General features: G+C 39.0%; 1 protein-coding gene across 11 annotated transcripts in view; it reads right to left on the reverse strand.

Moving 5' to 3' along the window:
* Positions 1-16,738, reverse strand: part of atf7ip (activating transcription factor 7 interacting protein) — a 29,759-nt gene extending 13,021 nt beyond the window's left edge. For 2 of the 11 annotated variants that reach the window (XM_069529732.1, XM_069529728.1), the window contains exons 1-2: positions 14,519-14,637; positions 274-336 (exon numbers count right to left, since the gene is read on the reverse strand). The gene's annotated coding sequence lies outside the window, so the exon portion shown is untranslated. Of the gene's footprint in view, positions 1-273; positions 337-443; positions 1,070-14,508 lie in introns of those variants that run through there. The other 9 variants (XM_069529731.1, XM_069529727.1, XM_069529729.1 and 6 more) reach the window with 8 other exon arrangements.
* Positions 16,739-18,020: the final 1,282 nt, after the last annotated feature.

Genomic DNA, 18,020 nt, shown 5'->3' on the forward strand with positions numbered 1-18,020 from the left:
AGCATGGTTCCTCCTGACATCTTGCAGTGTTGCAGGTGACAGGTCTCTTGTGACATTGTTGCAGTGAGTTACTGAGAATTTTCAGCAAACTCCCTCACATGAGTGTTTCTTATGAAAAGAAAAAGACAAACAAATCGAAATATAAGACAAACCTCTGCTTTCTTCAACTAGCAAGTATCAAAAGCTAACCTTGAGAAAAGAGTGAAGCTTACACAGTTGTAAAAAAAAAGAGATGGAAATGTGAAACATGCTTGAAAAAGAAGAAATGGTGACCTTTAGCAGGATGTGTGGGTTTGGGCCTTCCATGTATTTGTTGATTGTGGGAGCCGAGAACAGCTAAGAAGCAGGCAGGAGAACATAAAAGAAAGGAGGAGGGGCTCGATTAGGACTAGTCCATCTTGTTTCTTGCAGAGGTATGTTTTATAAAAGGGTGTGTGGCCTACCTGAGCCTATAACTGGTGATAATTAAACCTTTTAAGTATATATTTTAACTCTTGACAAAGCAGTTTGCTGTAATGCATAGTATGAAAAATATATTTTTTTAATTATATTTTTTCTGTCTGATAACATCTATTAAGTGCATGATAAACTTGCAGGTACAACAAATACACACAAATCAATGTTTGTGTCTACAACATTCTCAAGCACAGTGTTGTGATGTCAATACTCAATACCAACCCTAGCTAGCACCGCACAGACAGAGGGGAAGTACATTGCACAGGCTGTTGCTAGGCAACACCCATCCCCCAACTCTAGCACAAACTAGTCCACAGTATGGAAATCTACAGCCAGCACGGACTAAACCATTCTGACCAACGGTGGAGGGGGGTTGTCCTTTCTACAGAACACCATAGGCAAACAAAGTTTTCTGTTTAAAAAAAGGTCAAGGACACTGTAACACAGAAAATTTAGATGAGTTCAATGCTTTTTGCATGAAGATTCAGTACAAACTCAGTTACAAATGTTAAACTCTATTTGTATTGTTTCAATGTAATTGTTTTAAGATATTATATGGTCGTGCAGCAGTTTATTTTCAGCATAGTCAAAACAGGATGTGACCCAAAAAAAACCCAAATAGCTTTAAATAAACCACTTTACTAGAGATGACACTATCTCTTCTTGCTCGTTCAACTCAATCTTTGTCAGATTTGATCTGTACTACACACATGGTTACCCGAGGAACTACGAGCACTAAAGTCAGTACTTGGTTAGCCTCAGCCTGCTATTATTCCTTTAAAGACTTGACCCAGGCTGTAATATGATCTCTCATATTAATCCCATTCGACAGCTGTTATGTAAAGAATTAAAAAAAATTTGAATTAATAGGTTAAATAAATGCTTTGTCACCAGACCTGGATCAACTAAATCATACAGTCTCTAAACTGTGGAAATGCTAATAAGGATCCCTATCTGGCCATGGTAGTGTTTTTTAACAAGGGTATGGTAAGTCAATTTTCCTCAGTTCTTGATGGCATTGATGTTCTAAGAGCTTAAATTTAATGTTCCTTATTGAATGTGCTTGTCCCGCTGCATATCCTAGCTCTTCCTAGAACAACACAAGATAAAGTTGTTAAAAAATAGTTTTTGACTTTCTGAGTAAGAATAATATAATGTCTAAAAAATAAAAGCAACAGAGTTTTCCATAAGGTTTCAAGCAGCTCGGTGTCCCACTCCTACACAGCTTGTATAAATGGGAGCAAATAGATGACAGAAAAAGAAACTCAGTGTTAAATAATTACGATGGAAAACATCCTAAATAACTGATGAAAAGTTCACGTTTGTCAAAAAGACCCAGGAGACTCAGACAATCCATAAGATGAAAGATAACCAATCTGTTCAGCTTATCAATTGACCACGTGGCTAAAAAGCCAGAGAAGGTCAAACAAAGGTTTAGGGGAGAGAGCCAGTCTTACACGGTTCCTTCCAACTAAAAAACATGATAATATTTAAAACAACGATGCCTCCATAAAAGCTTTCTATGGTAACAATGACAAACCAAATAATTAAACTATCTAATTATATAATTATATGTGCTATTATCACAAAACTACCAGCAAGACACAGATCAAATAAAACCACTTAAGACAAAACAGCACAGCATGCACTTTAGTCAGGGCCTAGCTAGCAGCGTTCAGCCAGCGCTAAACTGCAAATCCACAGCCCACTCAACCTAGAAACAGCTGCACCCACCCTCCCCCATCTCCTTCTCTTTCTTTCTCTCACACTCACTCACACACTCTCTCACACACACACACACACACACACACACACACACACACACACACACACACACACACACACACACAGAGAGAGACACACAGAGACACACACACACACACACACATTGTCTCTCTCTTTCACTCTCTGGAACAGCCTCTCCTAGTCAAGCATGGACTGAACCATTATGACGAGGGGAGGGAGTGGGTGTAGGGGCATTGAAGATAAAAGGCATAAAGTACAAAATGTATTTTAACAGTGTAATGCAGTTACAGATTTAACAGAAGAGTAGAGAAAGTCTTATTTTCTGGAGTTTTCACGTAAAATGCTACCGTTATATTGTTTTTTTGGTGTAGGTGCTTTGATGTTTTTCTTAAAATTAGTCGGTATAAGCCAAATAAGAACTTTCTTAGAAACATGAATATTACAGATTTTCACAATTAACTAAAATTTCCCCATTGAAGACTGAAAAAAGTACATCAGGCATTTTTTTGTGTTTGTATTAAGTGGTCTTTTCTGTAAATGCAAGACGTATCGTTTGGAAGTCAGAGTCCCATGCTAGCTGCGCAAATCAAGAAATTAGAGCACAGCTTGTCACAGTCAGCAGCCTCTTTCCACCCAGCCTCTCCCAGGGAGGGCTGCTGTTAAACAGACTGAACCATTCAAACAGGGGGGTGTTTTTTGTTTTACCCAAGAGGAGCAAAGAAAACCCACAAGCTAAAAAATATAGATACTGCACTTTAATCCTTTTACTGATTGTACCCAAACTGTTCTTTTACTGTTATATAAAAGAAGTTTCCTGATTTGACTAATTGAGATTGAAAACAAAAAGATAAATAGCATAGGTAGTAGTAGACAGGAAATGTGATTTGTGATGACATTTAACTTTTATTATAAAAGTTCACCTGTCTTCTATAAAAACCCTGTTGTGAGAATAAATAAAACCTTGTTGTGCATCGTCTGCCCATCCCCCCTTTCTGATACTGCAGAAACACAAAATGGCCACCAGCGCTGCGAGAAGCATGCTGAGTACAGGCATGAGCAGATCCTATAACAAACTCCGCCTACTTGAGTAAAAAACAAGTACAGTGTGACTGCAGAAAGCTCCATACTTGTGCTGGAATCTTGAGGGAAAACTGAACAAAAACCATCTTCTCCCCAAGCACATTTAATTTAAAGGATTTTATCTATGTCACCTTAGTCCTGGTTCAGGGTTTCACTGATCTTGCCGGAGCCCATATATCTTTTGTTCACTGTTCAGCCACATCCTGAGCTTGTAACAATAATAAAAAAAAAATTCCTCTTCAATAAGATCTATATACTGCTTAATGTTGTAATCTGGAATTTAAGTCCAGATAACATTCCTTTTCTCCTTCAGGCCTTCTTAAATACTTCAACCTGTATGCCTGACACTTTGTCAGACCGAGGATACTGCTGGTCATTATTACTTATTAACCAACCACTAAAAATGAACAGTTATCAGTTATGAGACATTTCCTATGGAAGCTAAATACTGAGAGATAAACAAGATGTCAACCAGTGAGAGCAGAGCCCGCATTCCAACATTACTTCGCACTGTGCGCAGTCTTTCCTACCCCACCCTCCCTGACTGCATCTGGATCCACTGAAACTCAAAATGGCCACCTGGTCTGCTCTTTGCAGCCACACTGAGCCTTTAGAGCGTGCTACATCTCCTACAAAATCCTGTCATATTACGGCAGCACCACATCAGTGAAAATAACTCCAATGGGCATAATTCTCAAAAAGGTGAATGGACACACCAAATTTTTTATCACTGAATGAAATAAAAGCATATTTTGCACAATGCTCCTCAAGCAGGTAGCTTGTGTGGCTGTCAAACCTATCAGACTGTCACTCTATTTTAACTGTTTGTAAAGGGCTGACACAAACATCGTCAGGATCACACTGTAAGCTGCTAAAAGACTGTTTACATTACCTATATTGAACATAGAATCCTTATTAGTAATATTGACTTATTTAATCTGTACGTTGTCTTAATTGTACAGGCTGTTTTTTACAAACATTATGGTCAGTATCATCAGTTTACACTGGTCAGATTGGTTAATACGCAGGGCATGTTTAGAATCATTAGTAATGTGATTCTGAACTTACTTTTTAATTTCAATGAGTTTTGTTTGATCAAAAACACCAATCTCGCTGAACCAACTATGTGTTTAAATGTTAGGGTGGTCCTTGCTTAGTAATCTGTGTTATCAAAATGATCAGGATAGGTCTCACAGCGCTGGGTAATGTAGAGCCTCTCTATGTAAGCGTCTTTTAGATTTAGCCACATTGAACCTTCCTTTTGCATGATCTTCACCTTTTTTTCCCATTTTTCTCTCTGGAAGTGTGTGATTGTGTTACTCTATCAGTAATAGATGTTACCTCTGTGCGACTGGACACCTAGCACAAAACGCTACCCTGTCTATCACCCTTTAAATTCAAGGAGGGGATTCAGTTTCCTTGAACACAGTAAGAGATATCAAAACTATGTTGATACATTCCCTGAAATGTGAAACCCCACAATCATTAAGACTAATTTAAAACTATTAAATAAATAAATTGACAGATACACTGTGATTATTGTATATCAATTATTTCACAATCGTACATAAAAAGGATTAAAAATTGAGAAAAGGAGAAGTTTGCTCAAGTAGTTGCAATTTGTCATTATTGCCAAGTAATCTCACAGAAGAATTAACTGAGATAAGATATGCTAAAAATGACAGAATTTGTGCAATAATGCAAGGAGTCGGAATCTGTACAATAGCTACATTAATCAACTTTGAACAATTGAGACATGTAAACAAATAAAATGAACAGGAAAAAACATAAATCATGTGAATATCATATTTGAATCGATTTACTGCTTTTCACCTGATATTAATTGCACTCATGGCCTAAAGAAAAAACTTTGACCAAACACCATACCATTTAACCTACTGCAGTATATTCTCTTTAAGACCAGATTCTTTAAGTATGCTGCTATCTGACAACTAAGAAACCGAACGGAGCAAAGACTTCGTGTTATTCTAAGCTGCAGCTGATTATTGATCTTTCCTGTGACATTTGTTCATATATGTCTATGTCTATTTATGTCCCATTTTCCATCCAGTCAGGTGTGGGCATTTCTTCTTCATATTAAACTAGCAAACAAAAGTTATGTTCAAAACATATTTTAATACTGATCAGCAATGGTCTAAATGCACTGCTTCTTAGCTAACCATGGCCTAGACGCTGTATGCGTGATTTGTTTTTTCTTTCTTTTACATGAGTGGAGAATAGCAAAGGCTGGGTAGAAGGAAAACAGGGAAGAAAAATAGGGGGGGTTGGGTGGGGGTGGACGCAACCAAGTGTTTCCCTGTGAATAAAGCAAGCACATGGTGATTATTCTTCAGTCATACACTGCCGAAGGAGGCTCGTTCCATGGCTTGAAAAATATTCGTAAATTTATAGATATTGACCGACACATTACAAACAAAACATCCACCAATGTTCTTTGAAATGATAGTAAGAAAACACCTTTGGTCAATTTCAGAACGGAATCATTTGTATGCATTTGCTGCTTGTTCAAGTAAAAAATACATCCTAAAGACCATTTCTGAAGATACTGTGGTCCATAAAAAGTATTGCATGAGCTATAGCTAGCACCACACTGTCAGATCTAAGTCCACAGCCTGACACAGAGCGCCAACAACCCCTCCCCCACACCAGCAGGCTGTTCCAGACAGAGTTTTACAGCCAAGCATGGATTAAACCATTGCAGTAGAAGGGTGTTCTCACCAACAAGGGAGGGAGCTAGAGAGGAGAAGGACAAATTCAAAGCTCTCCAAGCAATTCAAGCTCTGTAGCTAGATGTTCAAAACTAAATTAGCCTGGGTTGCGCAGGCAAACATTTTAAGTTTATTCTTGTTCTCTTACATTGATGAATATTCCACCCCTGGTCACGAAAAGGAGTTCATGCTGCCGGATGTTTTTGACCAAATTTTCTCTCTGTCTCTGTGGCAGTAACTCACCTATGACTTTCTCTCTGAATGTGGCACATTACTTTGAAGTTTGTTACATGGAAATCACGACAAAGAACTCACATTTATCATGGAAATTGAAAATCCAATGCTACAAGCTGCCTTTTCCCTCACTGCCTAAAACACATTAGAGTAGAAAATGGCAATAAGCAAAATGCATAAATATATATATATATATATATTTTTTTTTTACATACAAATAGCAAAAACATTTCCTTAAATTAATGATTTAAATTAGTCAACAAGCTAGCCTACCATACACTTTCCCCACCCCCACTCCTTTCCCTTTGATGGATTGTTGCAGCGAACGCTTGAGCACAAAATGGCTGCTGCAGTACGCAGTAAGAGCAGAGAGAATCCTTTTTTACATGAACACAGCTGCCTTTGCCTGCGTGATTCTTTTGATCTTCAAAGGGTATCACATTTGTGTATCTGAGGAAGATTTATTTGATCTGCAACACTTGGTGAATATTAATTAAGACTTTCAGCTCTGGGTATAATTGTGCTACCATTTTCTACATAAAAGTAAATAATATTTTGGACATCACAGAAAATCGCATCGAATATCAATATCTATATTGCAGTCCGTGGGGGAAAGGCCATCTCTCCCATTTAAAGTATGGTTGTTTCTAGAACGCATACACACACCATTTTTTTCATCCAGGAGTGTGATGATTTCCTCCACTTATTAAGATTACTGCTTAGGGCTGAAATAGTCAGTCTTATAAATACTATCGAATATCACATTTAATCATCTGCGACTAACAAACAATACCTGATTTTTCAATTAGTAAGGAGGGGGAGCAAGAGATACAAAATCAAGGTCTGAAGCAATACTGTGAATTTGCGGATCCTTGCTACTGTCTCTTAAAATGACACAAATTTGTTAATCATCCCTGGTTGTAATATGTTTTTCACAGGCGGTTGATGGCAAGGATTGTCAAAATCTATGTCTACACGCCCAATACACTTCTTTCGAAACAATAGCGTTTAAAAATGAAAACAATGTCTTTACAGTTAAGCATGTTAGCTTTGTATCAGAAATAATCTCTGTAAATTGTGAGCAAACATTAGTTCCCTTGCATGGATAAATCAAAGCAATTATGTTAGGTATAATTATTTCTCCTCATTATGCAAGAAACAGGATTTTTAAACAGTAGAAAACAGCATGGGGGTTAGGGTGCAGACTATGTTGCAGAGATGTTTTTTTAAACCTTTTTCTTAAATCTCTTTCAACAATACTCAAGTCCACAATTTTCAAGCATTGCTTGACTATATGGCTAAGAAGACTAAAACTGTGTCCCAATTCAGGGCCCCGCACCCTTTGAAGGCTACATTTCAAGCCAGATTGTTTCACAGGAGCAAGACAAGGCTTTCCAACTTTGAGGGCTCCTTCAATCGTGGCTGACAAATGCCTCCTTCCATTCCTGAGCAAGAAGGGGTTTCCAAGGGGTTCGATCCTTCTTGGAGCAACTGATCCCAGGATATATTGATGACCATTGATTAAGCTAAAAGGGTAGCTATGAGGACAGTCAGTCTGCAATTAGTGCAGCAACTCAAAGTAGCTAATGATGCAATGGTAAGGAAAGTAAGTGACACAACCCTTCCCTGTTACCATGATGCACATCATAGCATTGCGCCAGAAATGCAACTCCTTCCTTGTGGGAGTACTTGCATCTGACACCCGGCATACCACCTGGAGCTTGTCCAGAATGATGCCACCCATTCATTTTTCCCAAACCTTTCCTATTTAGCATACTGGCTTCCTGTTGCAGCTCGCATGCAGTTCTGATGCTAGCCTTCAGGGCAGTGAAGGGAACTGCCCTAGGGATGTCACAGTATGGAAATACTCCCAAAGGGTATTAAACAAGGGTATTGTAGCAACACTGGTATTACAGATTACACCAGACATTTTAAAAGGAAGTTTGTTGGTTCAGTATCTGTAAAGCACTTACTTTGATTTTTAGTTTTGCTGCAGTATTTACCCTGTCGCTCTTTTAAATCACACAAAAAACGTATCAAACTGTATATCATAGTCAGGCTGGCCACTGGCAACACTGGGAAAAATCCCATTATGTTGTGGGGGCCAAGACATCCATTGGAGACAGGCAGAACTTGCAATACTACCTGCCCTGTATACCCGATCCTTTGGATGCACATGAAAACATGCATCCAGATGCTGCCACATTCATTAAACAAAGTTTGCTGGTTGCCTCATTATCTTATTAAGTTTCCTTCAGACATCTGGATAATTCTGAAATATTGTTACAGGCACTTTTGGTTTTCCCGCTGAATCAAAATCCTCCCTCTTTATGGTCAACTCTCCTGTCATCACGGGACAAGACTCCCCCATTCTGTGATATGGTTCTGCTCTGCTGCTGCAATGCGAGGACACTATTGAATGTGGGCACTACCATTGATTCATGAGTATTAACAAAATAGGTTTTATACCTATAAAAATGACCCTTATGTAATTCGTATGCCTGAACACTGTGCAACAACAATTATATGATAACCTTGGCAACCCTACTTCCAGTCACCAAGTCGTGGTTAAATCCTCTACTCTGACAAAACCATTGAAATTCTTTGTCCTTCGGTGACTGGCTACACTTAGAGGACAGTGTGGCCTAACTTTTTGTCAGTTTGCCAAAGGGCATCTGCCATTTACCAGTAGTATGATGCATGCATCAAAATCAAGCACCCACTATTTTCTATGGAACTCTGCACGTATGGGCCAAAGTTTTAAAGCAGTTGCTAATCTTTTGTACTGATTTGCGAGTATCAATTCAAGTTTCCCTCCCATTAAAGTGCTTTAAAACATAGTTGGATGTAAGTTGCAACATGAGCCATCATAAGGGCCACAATAAACATCAATGGAGGAGTGATAGACAACATAAAGTCAAAAAAAAAAATACACACAACAAATGGCTAACAACTACCATTATTAATCACTTTGATTTTGGCAGAGCATCGCAGCATGGCCAGGGTCTTTCGATTTCCAGCCTCACCTCAAACTACTGGCTTGCCCACAGTTTTCACAGTAACCTTACATCACACGAAGAAACTGCTCCTCAGGAACTACAATGCTTTTTTGCATAATGTTGTTCAGACAGTTCAAGCTTGCAGACAGAGACATATCTTAGCATGACCATATTGCAACCACCCATGTATATAAATCAGTTTTCTGAAAATCCTTCCATTATGTGAAGCCGCCCTGTCCGCTTAGTGAAGATGTCTGCGACAGGTACACAATACCATGATACAGTCTGTTGTCTGGCAAAAATGTCCCACTGAACTCCATTAAAAAAATATCCAACTGTTCATTCAAGTATTGCTTGATAGTGCATATGAAAAATGTAACAAATAAACAAATGTTTGTATTGAGCAGTCAAATCTAACATGAATGAAAAAATTCACAAAATCTAAGCCTAAAATAGATCATCAATATCAATTACAGTCTTACAATAGTTAATATTGTCACTAGTGGTCTTATAGCATGTTTATCACATGTACCTACATCCTGTACCTACTTCCGTCGCTTATTATGAGTAAAATTTAGTGCAACCCTAAACCTTTGGAGAGGAAGTGTGGAAGGAATGTTTATCCACATGTGAACAATACACATAAAGACAACAAAGGTCTCCAAAGCCACAAAGAAAAGAGATCAGGAAAGCAAAGTGATGCAGCATTGAGAGCCAATAACGACTGGATTTTTGCCATGCCTTCAAGTGTGGCCATTACTCACACCTTTAATTTTGTTTGTGATTTGTTTAAAGCATGCCCAACCCTTAAGACCATCATCCCAACCATTGACTGACACAACCAGAGATCCTCACACTAAAGGTGTTCAGAAAAAAGCAAAGCTAATTATAAGAAGCCAAATCAATGGAATGACACCAGTGTATATAAAGATGTGAATTTTCCCAGGGCTCTCAATTTTTTGAAAAATCAAGTTTGAACAAACTCAAACATCATTGATAGGCTCTTCATTAAACCTATGCAGAAGTATAAGCAAGGCTTAAGGCAGTGCATATCTTTGTTTTGTCATCTACGATGACGCTTCGAACATGCGACAGACACAAAAATTAGAAAAAGAAAACAAATATCTCTCTGTGAAAATACAAAGACACACATAGAAGACAATGATGCAGATGTCAGGAGTCGACGGTGTCAGGGTGCTGTAAACATCTCCGCAGAGGATTTGATAAGTTTCTTCCTGCCTCTGTCGGCTGCAACACCTCTCTCCTAAATAATGCGGAGGATTTATTGCTGTTGTGAACGCATCTGTGCAGAGAACCTCCCGCTGTGTTGTGCAGTTGTGAAAGGCAAAGTCCGGACCCAATTCTGCAGATTTTACCTGCAGGTCATGTCTGAAAACAGCTCAGGTTTCAGAAGGAAGAAAGGCAACTATAAAAACAGACAAGACATACAACCACTCACCCACACACACAGAGGTTGCTAGCTAATTCATTATGAATCAATTTCATCATTTCTACATAGAGACAGCTGCTGTTTATTGCATACAGACTGACAGCACACACGCATTGAATGATATAATGCTTAGATAGGACTTAGCAGATTAAATTCTTACTCGCCCAAAGGCCATATGAAAAGCATTTGCTGGTTATTTATTTACTCATCCATGTAAATATTAGGAGGGAGAAGGCTACTCTGATTCTTGCAGTGGCTATAAATAGATTTGTTTCTTTGCTTTTTCTTTACAGTTCAAGAAAAAAACAATTTCAGTACAAAAATTAGCTACTTTGCTGGTTTTTGTAGTTATGAAACATGTTTGCTTTCCTTTGTGAAAAAAAACAACAATTGTGTTATAATACAGTGTTCCTAGTAAGGCCAACAGAAAGACATGCGTTCTATTTCTCTCTGTGCATGATCTGCTGTGGTCTTCACATGAATCTATAAAAATTGTTTCAGAAATGTTACTAGATCAAACTTTGTAAGACTGCCGCCATCACTTGGGCAGCAAATCATACAGATTGTAATGCAACACATTACATCATAATCATGTTTTCATAATAGTACATGTCTGAAAGAAGCTAACCAAGTGATATTAGGCAGAGGGGATTGGCTTGGTGCCACAAAAAAATTCCAGCAGTGGGCTGCCACAATTAAATGTTACAGACACACTGAGACATACTGCATAGGGCAATGAGAGTGATTGGAGAACTGGAGGTGTATATGTGTGCAAGCTTGAACATATATCTGCAATTGTTCTAACATTTCACTCAAACACTGAAAAATTGTTGTCTTTCTGAGAAATGTTGGAACAAATTTTGAAAGAGAACCAATTTCAAAGACAACTGAATTGTCCATTTGTAACACATACATGTTGCAAGCATTTTTGTAGTCCAATAAATCTAATATCAGGATAAAATTAGTGTTATAAGGAATGGAAAACACTTTTTAATAACTGACTAATTATCAGCAAGACAAAATATAAATGATGAATAACAAACGAGGGCATATTGAGAGTGAACCGAATTTTTTTTTCTTATCTCTCCCATTTTCAGCGCAATGCAAAGGAACCGGTTGGAACTGGTTGAAACTGGTTCTTATGGCCTTGGCATTCTTGGAAAAATTTAGACACAAAAGAGAAATTTCAGAAAAAACCCCTACTTTTCTACAATAAAAGCCACAAAATTTGAACCAGCTATCACACCTAAACTGATTTACATTTAGTGTTTGTAAAACTGGCAATAAAACAATGTAACATTTATCAAGATAAGATCAGACACAAACAAACTGCAGCTTATGTCTTGCTCACATTTATATGGTCAAAACCATATTAAACATTTTAATCAATATTTATAAACCGATTGAGCCACAAGTGTTTGATTTGCATACTGTGAACAATAAAGGCTGAGCTTCAAAACCAACCGTATTCAGAAAGTACAGTTTGTTACGTGTGTGGGAAACAATGAAAAGCTGCATTTGCAGATCACAGACCATGTTCAACGATTCCCTTAAGTGAGTGCACAGTGGAGCTGTTTTATCAAGTAGCTGGTTTCTCAGTCATACATTGTGTGTGGCAATTCCATATAATTTCAATTACAGTTACAAAACAACCAGCAACATAACCAAATGTTCTCCAATACCGATGAGATTATGTGACAAAGATGAAGCTGAAATGATGAGTATTGCACTTTTCCTTTTAATAATCCTTCCTGAACTGCTAGGAGTCACAAGCATCTCAGCTGTGTGGCAGAATTCACCATTAGCATGTATAGCTGATTTAACACAGATTATGTTACTTCTAATGAACCCATGGAGTGTTGTGGATCAACACTTTGCACTGAACTGACAAACGCTCTGCAACAAACATGTTTAAAGCAGGATTGAGAGAATCCCACAAACAAGAACATGCACTGTTATTGTTCTCCAGGTGGAGGACATTTGGAGGTCTTGCTTTTAAACTATTGCCAAAGAGAACCTTAATATTTCCTACATCCTCATTTATCAATTTAAAGAGCAAAGCTCTGCAAATAGTTGTTAAAGGTGAACAATCAATAGGAAGTTCTCAACTATCCTGTATACAAGCTTTAGCCAATGAGAAAAAAAATCCTAACATCTACACGAATGCTTCTCGAAAAATGTGGGTGGAGCCTCTCAAGGCTCCTTCCTCTTCAGCAGAGAAAAGAGCAGACTGTGTAATGAATTACAAGAGCACAATGTGAGCGCTCCCACTGGGTGAAGGGGGAGGTGAAACTAGAAAGAGGGTTGTACCATAATCCATGAGGTAAATGCAAACCTTAAACACCTCACTTTTCTATTCACTAAATAAAGTGAACTTTTTAAAATGTTCAGTTTCTGCAGACTGCCTGAGATTGTGAGAACTGTGACAGAATGATCCCTCTCAGGTTGAAAAAAACAAACATTGGTCAGATATCTGTGCGTCACTTTACATGAATCAAAAAGGATCCAGACTTTATTTCTCTTTTAGAAACCTACATGACAACTGAACTCCTCTATTACCACTGACATTAAGCCACACCCACATCCTAGGGCAGTGTGGCACATGGAAAATTACTGGACTGTACCACTTTACACCAAGAGGGGGGTTTAAGCTGTATTAAAGTGAATGCAGCAGATTCATCACTTCTGATCATTTTTGTATTCTTTGCTATTCAGGTCCACATTTAGAAATGATTTTCAATCAGGGCATTCTCTCTCTCTCATAATTTGCTTCAAACCACAGAAGTATTTAAATCAAGCAAAAGTCTTCAGTAAAGCTCCATCAAGGGTGATCATTAAGTAATAAAACAAATGTATTATTTTCCACACAGCCTACTTTCATATTTTCACAGTGAAAACTACTTTTAATCAAAACCTATCTCCCTTCATGCCCCTCCTCCAATTCGACACCTCTGCAGTAAGCTGGATGTGCACAACACAACATGGCCGCTTCATCCACTTGGTAGGGATGGGCCACTTCGGAAACTTTAGCGAGGAACAAATACATCGAAACCCCAAACATACTTTACCAGTCGCTTAACGAGGAAATCACTGAATTACATGAGGAAAGTAGAGACTGTAGCCAACATGAGTGGTGTGAGGGTTTCTCACACCTGAGCAGACAAAGGCCTGGAGTGGCTTTCTCTTTACGTTCACGTGGGTTGTGTATGTTTTTGTGTGCATCATTCTTCAACCACATGACAATCAAGTGGTGTCACATTTGAAGAGAAGTTATGTGCGAGTTATTTCATTTTTAACATTAAACAAAAAAAATCAATGTGCACCGTACCAGCGTAATAATAAGAAAATACCATAATGCGATTTTTCATGTAATATCAATAAGAATTTATACCTAATTGGCAATCCAGATATTTTGTAAGCCCAATTTCTGTAGTTGCGATACTCAGGAAACAACTTCCACAGCAGCAGAATTTACAGAGCGATGACAGATCTGCTTGTGCAAATCTTTTTTAAAGTAGGAATCGGGGGAAAACATTGATTTAACATATTTACAAACTTTGTATTCACTTTTGCAGTAGTCGTTAAGCTAACATTGCAAGTGTTAGCCAACATCACTTTCTGCACTTGCTAAAATCTCAACCAGTGTGGGCCAGCTGTACAAACTGTACCAAAAACAGACAAAAACTAAACTTTTAATTCATTCATAGCCACATGTTTACATTTATGAGCCAAGATTGAAAAAAGTATATTCTCTGTTTAAGGTGAAATAAAATGGCAAGTGAGAGCTACATGACTAGCATGCTAGCTGCAATACCTCGACCTACCGCGTAGCCGAGCGACGTTCCCGCGATTATCAGGTTGTGACGTCGGGCTCCTCCTGCTCCGCAAACCGCTGCTGTGCTGTGAACCGTGGCGGGCCGGATGTGGAATCAGCGAGGCATCAAATCCACCGGATCGAAAAACACCGGGAAAACTAGTGAGCTGAACCGCGACACAACTGTGTAGTGGTGCATCCACGGCAGCTGCTCTCTCCTTGCGCTCACAGACAGACTCCTCCTCCTTTCGTACTCAAAATATGCACCACGGACGTACGTCAGCGTCGGTGGCGGCGGCGGCGGCGGCAGGAGGAGGAAGGGGGGAGGCGAGTTCACAGACGCAGAGCAGTTGCTTCGATCAGCCGTCGCGATCCAAACCCAAGTCTCTCCTCTCGGTCTCTCCGCAGGCTGGAGGCGGTAAGGTAGGTATGCACTGCTCCAGGACGGGTTTGATCGGTGCGTGTGGACCGAGCCGGGCAGACACGAGTGTGGTTCAGGCTGCAGCAGCACCTCAGCCTGGTGTAGCCGAACTGCAGCGTGGAGGACACAACCGCAACCAGGCGACGGTTCGGAGTAGGGACCATTAACACGGAGAGGGAGGGGTGTTCGATTCCTCCACGGCCGACAGAGAACCGGGGCTGAGGGGGGAGGGGTTAGACGGAGGAGGAGGAGCCAGAGCAACAACAGACTGAATAATCGGTATCTGCAAACTTCCCCACAGACACTGGCGTCAGTGTGGGTCTGTAGCGTCTCATTGTTGCTGTGTGAGCCGGGTCCTGTCTGTGACCCACTACAGACAACATCTCAGTTTCCTGTGATGGTTTGGCTTTAATGATGATGTAAAAAAAAAACTGTCTCGCTTGAGACTAGAAACAGACAAACCAAAGGTTATAGGGAGAATACAAACCTTTTTAATGAGCCTGCGATATAAATAATTCAAATTATAATGTATAATACATTTTAGTTTGATTTTACAGCACCACTTATTTGCTTGTTACACTTGTATTAATGGATTCTCATAACAAGATAAGATGATCTGTCATTTTCAACCTCCTGAAAAACCCCATTACATTAATGAACAGCTTATTATCTATAGTTGTCTCCTGACATGTAACATTAAACGTGTCAGCCATTTTGTTAACCCACTTGTCAGCATGGAACGTGTCGTTCCCCAGCTGGCCACTAGAGGGCTCATCATGGTCATGGCTGTGATCTTCGAGAGAGATATGTATGATCCTGTCCACAGGGATAGCATGAGCTCCCACTGTGGTCTGTGTCATCATGGCTAGTGCTCTTACATGTTGTGTGCTCATAACATGAAATAAACATCCATGTGATCAGGAGTGGGAGTTGGTAGGAGAGCCGTGTGCTCCCTTACCCTGTGCTCTTCTTCTCTCCCCTCGTTCACTGCACACACATCAGACAAGGTCTGGAGAGCAGTTCTAATAGAAGGACGCTAGAGTAGCTCTTGTAACCTACACCAGTAGTGCAATCCAGCCAGGATACGCTGTAATGCAGTTCTTCCATGAAATCAATGGCAATGTGCATTTCTCAATATGACAGCTTTTTGCAGATCACAGACAATACAGCGAGATAATCACAAGAAACAGCCTGAAGACCAATGATACAACAGGAACTGCTTCAAAACCCCAAGTGTGTTTTTTTATCGTCTGCTTTTCCGAATCGTCAGTAAATCACGAAAAAAACAAAACAAGGAAAGACATTTATCGCAACGGTCGAAGAAGAATTTGCATATACATTTTTAATAAAATCAACAGTGTGATGTTGTGTACAACATAGGTAGCGTGTTTACCAAACATTAACTAAAGCGATTTTCCCTGTCTAATCGAGCTAAAGGCAGACTGCTCAAACAACTGATTTGAATTAACAGTATATCGCCTCACATTTACTAATTTATAAGACCACAGTTGATTGCCAGCTGACATGCACAGAGGCTTGCACGAGAAATTTTAGTTTCAGTTCTCTATTCCATGTGTTAGCAATGAATGTAAAAAATATTGTTGTACAATCAGAATATAAGAGAGTGTCTGAGATCAAGTGGCTGTGCCAAGTTTTTGCTTTTGGTAGGAAAAGGAAAAAGGTTGAAGTGAAGAATAAGGAGAAATCTTACACAAAAATTAGCCATGCTGAGCAGCCAGCTGAGAGACAGGCCGCCCTCACTTTAAGTTCAACATAATCAATCGGCTGAAAGGCTACTGATAAGAGCAGAGTCAACTGAGAGAGTCACACCACAAAACTACAGGCAATGTTTAACAACAGCAAAATAATGCTGGATGTTACTATGTATATCAGGGCTTTCAATGAGAGCAAGAAAACGCCATATTTCAAGAAAAAAGTAGCAAGTTTACTAGCAAATTAAATAATTTCCCCACCAGGACAGCAGAGGGCACAACAGTGAAAATGGAAAACAGTGCATGTCCATTTAGGAGCTGTGAAAAAATAATAAAGGCAGCGATGTTTGTGAATGTGGAGGACGCGCAAAGAAAGACATAGCTGTGTACGTACGAAACATGAAAAGTAGCTAGTTATCTCGAGAAAGCCTGGAAGAAGAAGAGGAAACTCTTTCTCAAGTCAATTTAATAGTACTGTATGTGATACGTTCACTGGGGATTTCTATTGACTTTTCTTTCTCTTTATGTGTGTGTCTTTTTATTCTTTCAAAATTTGTATTTGTAGTACCAGAAGATGTTTTGTTAACTTTGTGTCTTGTGATCCCAGAATGCAATGGACCAAATGCATTGGCATGACACAGAAAAAAATAAAATAAAATTGTATATATATGTATGTTGCACTTCTCCGAATTAAGTCTAACAAGTTGAAAAAGAAAGCCTCCCGCTAGACTGCCAAAATAAACAGCATTCTTCCCAGTGAAAGACAAAGACTTGAATGGACATACAGAAATAAATAAAATGTCTGTTATTCCATTCTGTTCCAAACCTTGAGCAGTGTCTTCATTGTTTGTTTAGGGCTGAAATGATTTTTTATTTCATTTCTGTCTCCAGTGGATCTGTGCCACTTCTGAACGTATCATGTCTTAACATTTGACTTGATCTCTCAAACTTGGACTTAAATGAATGTGTCACTTTTACTCACCATCATTTTTACCTCATCCATTTTACCAGAAAGTAATTTAAGGTTGATAAATAAATTTTAAAAAACAGCCGGGATACTCTATTACACATAATAAGCAAGACTAGTGTTGTGGCAAATTAAAGAAATAATAACAGTTTTGTAAAAAATAGACCGATAGAAATAGGTTCACACAGTCTGAAATGCTAATAGACAGAAATGCCAAGAATGACTTGGTTTAGTGACATCTAGAGGCAATGGTTGGAATTTTTTGTTGTTTTTTCATGACACTGAAAAAAAGTGTTTGGTAAGATGCTTCATGATAACACACACGTCGGCATAACTATGTTGCACAAGAATGAGATATTTTGGTTATTTAAAAGAAAATGGCCACAGTTTCTCTCCCTCTTTTTGGTTCTCA

The sequence above is a fragment of the Paralichthys olivaceus genome, chromosome 8 (assembly GCF_024713975.1).
Source record: "Paralichthys olivaceus isolate ysfri-2021 chromosome 8, ASM2471397v2, whole genome shotgun sequence".
Classification (NCBI taxonomy): domain Eukaryota; kingdom Metazoa; phylum Chordata; class Actinopteri; order Pleuronectiformes; family Paralichthyidae; genus Paralichthys; species Paralichthys olivaceus.